General features: G+C 41.2%; 1 long non-coding RNA gene across 1 annotated transcript; it reads right to left on the bottom strand.

Moving 5' to 3' along the window:
* Nucleotides 1-1,790: 1,790 nt before the first annotated feature.
* On the bottom strand, nucleotides 1,791-5,334 carry LOC108582494. Its single transcript, XR_001896110.3, has 3 exons — nucleotides 5,257-5,334; nucleotides 2,788-2,859; nucleotides 1,791-2,192 (listed from the first exon to the last, which is right to left on the bottom strand). It is a non-coding gene; the product is annotated as an uncharacterized LOC108582494 (long non-coding RNA).
* Nucleotides 5,335-6,691: the final 1,357 nt, after the last annotated feature.

Below are 6,691 nucleotides of genomic sequence, written 5' to 3'. Positions count from 1 at the left end.
GCCTGAAACCTTGATTTGGGAGCAAGTGGCCCGAGGACGATGAAAACTATCACAGGTGGCTGGGCACAGTGGTTCACGCCTGTAATCCCAGCACTTTGGGAGGCGGAGGTGGATGGGTCACTTGAGGTCAGGAGTTTGAGATCAGCCTGGCCAACATGGCAAAACCAGTCTCTACTAAATATACAAAAACTGGCCAGGCATGGTGGCTCACGCCTGTAATCCCAGCACTTTGGGAGGCCAAGGCAAGTGGATCACCTAGGGTCAGAAGTTCAAGACCACCCTGACCGATATGGTGAAACCACATCTCTATTAAAAATATAAAGAACTAGTCGGGCATGGTGGCGGGCGCCTGTAGTCCCAGTTACTCGGGAGGCTGAGGCAGGAGAATTGCTTGAACCCAGGAGGTAGAGGTTGCAGTGAGCCGAGATCGTGCCACTGCACTCCAGCCTGGGCAACAGAGTAAGAGTCATCTCAAACAAACAAACAAACAAGCAATCAGAGGCGCTGACAGTTGCTGTGCTTCCAGCTTCTTGCTATTTCAGGGGCTCTGGTCTTGATTCTTGCAGATTCCCAAACCTGGTCCTACAGCTCCCCACCTCCTGTCTCTAGTGGTTTAGTGGGCGCCTCCTCCCCTGTATCTTTCCAATGAGTTTTAATGTGCTTTGGTTAGGTAGGGCTGGTTTGTTTCCATTGTTGGCAATAAGAAGGAATTGGTCAAGGAGTCTAAGAAGTTGTCTGGAGAACCAAGAAAAAGATTTCCTGGAAGCATAGAAAGAGTGCATTTCCAGAAGAAGGATTCATCAAGAATTTCAAACATCAGGGCCAAGTCAAGCAAGACAAGGACTGAAAGGTGCTCCTTAAATTTGCCTATGAAGAGGCCAGTGCTGGGAAGGAGTGTGCCAGGTGGCAGTGGAGGGAGGACAGCAAGTTTAGAGGAGACTCTGCAAACTTCACCTCCCAGATTCAAGCACGTCTCGTGTCTCAGCCTCCAGAGAAGCTAGGATTACAGGCGTGGGCCACCACACCTGGCTAATTTGTGTATTTTTAGTAGAGATGGGGTTTCCACACAACTGGAACACTACTCAGCAATAAAAAGGAGTGAACAGCTGTCCCTCGGTGTCTGCAGGGGATTGGCTCCAGGACCCCCTGCAGATACCAAAGTCCACAGATGCTGAAGTATTTTATATGAAATGACATAATGTTTGTATATAGCCTCAGGTAAACTTTAAATACGTAATACAGCGTAAATGGTATGTAAATAGTTATACTGTATTTTAAATTTTCTACTGTTTTTATTGTCATATTATTATTTTATATATTTTATTTTTTCCAAATATTCTCCATCCATGGTTAGTTGAATCCATAGATGAGGAACCTGCAGATACGGAGGGCCAGCCGTAGTGATAGGTGCAACAACATGGATGGTAGCAGAATTTCAAAAATTAATATGCTGAGCAAGGCCAGGCGAGGTGGATCACATCTGTAATCCTACCACTTTGGGAGGCCGAGGCGGGCAGATCCCTTGAGGTCGGGAGTTCGAAACCAGCCTGGCCAACATGGTGAAATCTCGTCTCTACTAAAAATACAAAAATTAGCTGGCGTGGTGGCATGCGCCTGTAATCCCAGCTACTCGGGAGGCTGAGGCAGGAGAATCACTTGAACCTGGGAGGCGGAGGTTGCAGTGAGCCTAGGTCATGCCGCTGCACTGCAGCCTGGGTGACAGAGTGAGACTCCATCTCAAAAAAAAAAAAAAAAAAAGCTAAGTGAAGTAAGCTAAACACAAGAGGCGACATGCTGTATGATTTCATTTATAAGACATTCTGGAAAAGGCAAAAGTATAGGAACAGAAATCAGATTAGTAGCTAACAGGGGCTGATGGTGAGGGGAGGAGATTGACTACAAAGGGACACGAGGAGCCTTTTTGAGGTGACAGAAATACTTTATATTGGGAATGTGGTGGTGATTATGTAACTATACATTTCATCAAACTGTACACTTAAAAAGGGTGAATGTTAGTATATGAAAATTAAATCTCAATAAACCTGACTTAAGAAAATAATAAAACAAACCTAAAGATGCAACTACATGAAAATGAATCTAAGAAAAAAATAACTTACAGTTTTTCCAGTTCAACAGTCATCATGAGAACGTTCTTAAGTGTTGTAAGTGGAACTTGTGTTGCTCCCATGTCTCTGAAGAAGAAAGCCGAAACATTCATGATATAAACTCCAGTAAAAAATTCTGTACTTAAGAAGATATTTCAAGGACATGTGATTACTTCAATTTTGGCTTCCCTATAAAACAAGCCAGTTCAACAGTTTATTTGCTGCAAAATTTCAGAGAGCTCTTATTAAAGAAATTTAAGTTGATTTCCATCATCAAATTAATGATATTCAAGAGTAGATCTTACACTGGTTTTTTTTTACTATTATCCTAATTCTCATTTTCATATTGCACTCACTCATCTTGATTATTTACTCTTTTCTTCCTTTTTAGAATAATGGACACCTATTCCTCTTTACTTTCTTGGTTAAGTAATATTCCTCTATGTGTCTACATGTTCCAAATCTATACAGGTTCTTCAACACTGTTCTCTTTCCCTGCTGGCTGTCTTGACCATTACACATCCTTTCTTAATACTTTTCTTTGCCAATAATTTTTTTCAATAACTCAGTTAAAATTTATATTATGACATTTTAGCCTAAATGCAAAATACTTAATCTTTGATGAAAAATTTTAAAAGAGCATAAATCATCTCATGACTCATGAAAGTACTATAGTACTTACAGATATTTTAATGCCGGCAATTTAAAGAGATACGGATCTTCAACAGTTGTCAGAGGATTGCGATTGAGAATTCTGAAAAATGCAATGGAATTAAAATAACCTGCATTTTCAATGTGTGAAACTGCATAAAAAGTTTATATTCATTTTCTGGTATGCAACTTGTAGGTTAAAAAAAAAAAATCATTTTCTGTTTTTACCTAATAAATCACCATTAGACTCTGTAAAGCATTATTTCTTTGGGAACTCCCTAGGTCTCTAGAAGATAAAGTAGAGGAGAGAAAGAGGTGAAAAAATAGAAAAAAAAAAAAAAGTGGATAGCAAAGAAAAAATATGCCACAGAACTTTTCAGGTCAAAAACCCTAGAAGTGACTATGTTGGTAGGAAGCCCTGACTGTGTAGGAAACACTATTTCTAGTGTCCGCCATAATTCAAGTTGCTCGTCCATAATTCAAGTTCCTCATCTTTTGTTTTGTTTTTGTTTTTGTTTTTGTTTTTGTTTTTGTTTTTGTTTTGAGACAGTCTTGCTCTGTAGCCCAGGCTGGAGAGTAATGGCTCCATCTCAGCTCAATGCAACCTCCGCCTCCCAGGTTCAAGTGATTCTCCTGCCTCAGCCTCCTGAGTAGCTGGGATTACAGGTGCCCGCCACCACACCCAGCTAATTTTTGTATTTTTAGTAGAGACGGGGTTTCGTGATGTTGGCCAGGCTGGTCTCGAACTCCTGACCTCAGGTTATCCACCCGCCTTGGCCCCCCAAAGTGTTAGGATTATAGGCGTGAGCCACTGCATCTGACCGCTTGCCTTTTATCTTTATAAAGTTGTTAGAATTTATGGTTTAATTTGCACAGTTAAGAAAAAAATAGGACCAATTCTTTTGCTTTATAGCCAAAGAAAAAGGGTTAAATCTAAGAAGAGGAACTAGTCAAAACCATACTCCCATCACATACTCCCATTTGTCTTCTTGTATGACATCACAGCCTTTGTTACATTGCATGTAATCACCTGTCTATTGTCAGTCTCCTGGACTATCAGCTCCTTGAGGGCAGAGACCACATCTTATTGTCATTGTCATCCCTGTGCCTGGCATGATGTTTGAAATTTACTAGACATTTAATAAATGACATTTTATTTGTATGTCAATAAAATGAATAAATTCATTTTGATAGAAATTTTTATTCCAAAATGTTGGACTTGATTTTCTTTTTAATTCTTTAAAGTGAACAAGAAAAAGAAAGGAAACAGGAAGAAATAAAAGTAAATAAAAGAAAATCTGCCTTAGGTTAACTCAATAATCATCACCCTACTTTTGCAGAAATTATAAAAATAATAATTATTACAGTGAGTATCTATTGGGCTGCTAGGTATTTGTGATCAGCATTTCACATTTAATCCTCACAATAACCTTATGTGGTAGATATTATTATTGCCCTATTTTATAAATGAGGAAACTGAGGCACAGAGAGGTTACACAACTTGTCCTACATCACCAAGCTATTAAGAAGCAAAGCTGTAATTTGAAGTCGTGTGTTTAATCTGTATGAAGAAAAAGGGTTTACTTTAACCTTACGGTTTTTAAATTTTTATTTTCTTTATTTTCTTTCTTTCTCTCATTTCCCTCCCTCCCTCCTTCTTTCCCTTTCTTCCTCCCTTGCCTCCCTCCCTCTCTTCCTTCCTGCCTGCCTGCTTGCCTGCCTCCCTCCCTCCCTCTCTTTTCTTTTCTTTTCTTCCTTCTTTCTTCCTTTCTTTTCTTTTTTCTTTCTTCTTCATTCCTTTCTTCCTTCCTCCCTCCCTCCCTCTCTTTTCTTTCTTTCTTTCCTTCCTTCCTTCTTTCATGTCCCTCCCTCCCCTTTCTTCCTTCCTTCCCTCCCTCCTTTCCTCCCTCCTTTTCTTCTTTCTTTCTTCCCTTCATTTCCCTCCCTCCCTCCTTCTTTCCCTTTCTTCCCTCCTTCCCTCCCTCCTTCCTCCCTCCTTTTCTTTTCTTCTCTTCTCTTTCTTTCTTTCTTTCCTTCCTTCCTTCTTTCTTTTCTTCCCTTCCCTTCCTCCCTTCCTCTTTTCCTTCCTTCCCTCTCCCTTCCTTCTTTCTCTCTCTTTTTCTTTCTTTTCTGTCTTTCTTTTCTCTCTTTCCTCCTTCCTTCCTTTCTTCCTTCCTTCCTTCCTCTTTTCCTTCCTTCCCTCTCCCTTCCTTCTTTCTCTCTCTTTTTCTTTCTTTTCTGTCTTTCTTTTCTCTCTTTCCTCCTTCCTTCCTTTCTTCCTTCCTTCCTTCCTCTTTTCCTTCCTTCCCTCTCCCTTCCTTCTTTCTCTCTCTTTTTGTTTCTTTTCTGTCTTTCCTTTTTCTCTTTTCTCCTTCCTTCCTTCCTTCCTTCCTTCCTTCCTTCCTTCCTTCCTTCCTTCCCTCCCTCCCTCCCTCCTCTTTCTCCCTCTCCTCTTGCAAAAAAGAGTAAGCAAATACATAATATCAATATATTCATTTACCTTAAGGACTGAGAATAATGAATTTAGTTCATGCAACTATGATTCTTCTTGTCATTTAGTCAAGAAACTTTGAGATTCATTCCCATTATAGCTACACACCCTTGACACTGGGAATATAAAGATAAATAACTCACAGTCCCCACCCTCAAAGGTTTATAATCCAGTAGGAGAAGGGAAACAGTAAACAAAAGTGTGTAAGTGTGATACAGTGAAATATATACATTTGGTCTTTGACCTCATTTCTTCATATACACCCAGAAATTCCAAAGTGATATATTTTTGTATGCAAACAAATTGACTGGTAGCCGGCATTCCCTAGGTAGCTTCAGGATGCAGGCTGGCAGCCCAAGAGCAAGGCAGGATTAGAGGGTTGGGACTTATCTTCCCCACCCCCTACCCTCCCAAGAGGTGAGAGGAGCTGAAGATTAAGTTCAGGGAAAGAAAAAACTGTACTTGAAAATTCAAGGCCTTGAAAATGCAGAATTAAGTTTGAATACAAAAGGGAATAATAGACCCAGTGCTTTGGGAGGCTGAAGCAGGAGGATCCTTTGAAGCCAGGAGTTCAAGACCAGCCTGGGCAACGTAGGGGTGCCCTGTCTCACTTGATCTTAGCCAAAAGGCTGAGAAGCGATAAGCGGTGCCCCGTCTCTACAAAAAATATAGAAAAATTAGCTGGGCATGGTGGCACGTGCCTTTAATGCCAGCTAATTGGGAGGCTAAGGTGGGAGAATCATCTGAGCCTGGGGAGGTTGAGGCTGCAGTGAGCTGTGATTGCACCATTGCACTCCAGCCTGAGTGACAGATCCAGCACTTTAGGAGGCCAAGGCGGGTAGAATGCGAGGTCAGGAGTTCAAGACCAGCCTGGCCAAGATGGTGAAACCCTATCTCTACTAAAAATACAAAAATTAGCCAGGCTTGGTGGCAGGCACCTGTAATCCCAGCTACTCGGGAGGCTGAGGCAGAGAATTGCTTGAACCTGGGCGACAGAAGTTGCAGTGAGCCAAGATCATGCCGCTGCACTCCAACCTGAGCAACAGAGAGAGACTTCGTCTCAAAAAAAAAAAAAAAAAAAGTAAAAAAAAGAATAGGTTTGCTGTGACCAATTTCGATATTACTTATTTTTAGCCAAACTTATTGACCCAGAATGACCACTTTAGATAAATCATGGTCCTGGGATGGAACACAAAGAAACTGGAATTTTATTAGCAAAGGAGAAGGGGAATGGCTATTGACTGTTGATGTCATGTTCAATTTAGTGAGGATTTTTTATTTTGTTTTTTGAGACAGGGTCTCAGGGTCTTGCTCTGTCTCCCAGGCTGGAGTGCAATGCAGTGGCATGATCATAACACTGTAGCCTTGAATTCTTTAGGCTCAAGTGACCTTCCCACCTCAGCCTCCCAAATAGCTAGGACTACAGGCATGCACCACCACATCC

The sequence above is a fragment of the Papio anubis genome, chromosome 17 (genome assembly GCF_008728515.1).
Source record: "Papio anubis isolate 15944 chromosome 17, Panubis1.0, whole genome shotgun sequence".
In the NCBI taxonomy this organism is placed as follows: Eukaryota; Metazoa; Chordata; class Mammalia; order Primates; family Cercopithecidae; genus Papio; species Papio anubis.
The sequence above is the reverse complement of the archived record's forward strand: the minus strand, read 5'-3'. Positions and strand labels throughout refer to the sequence as shown.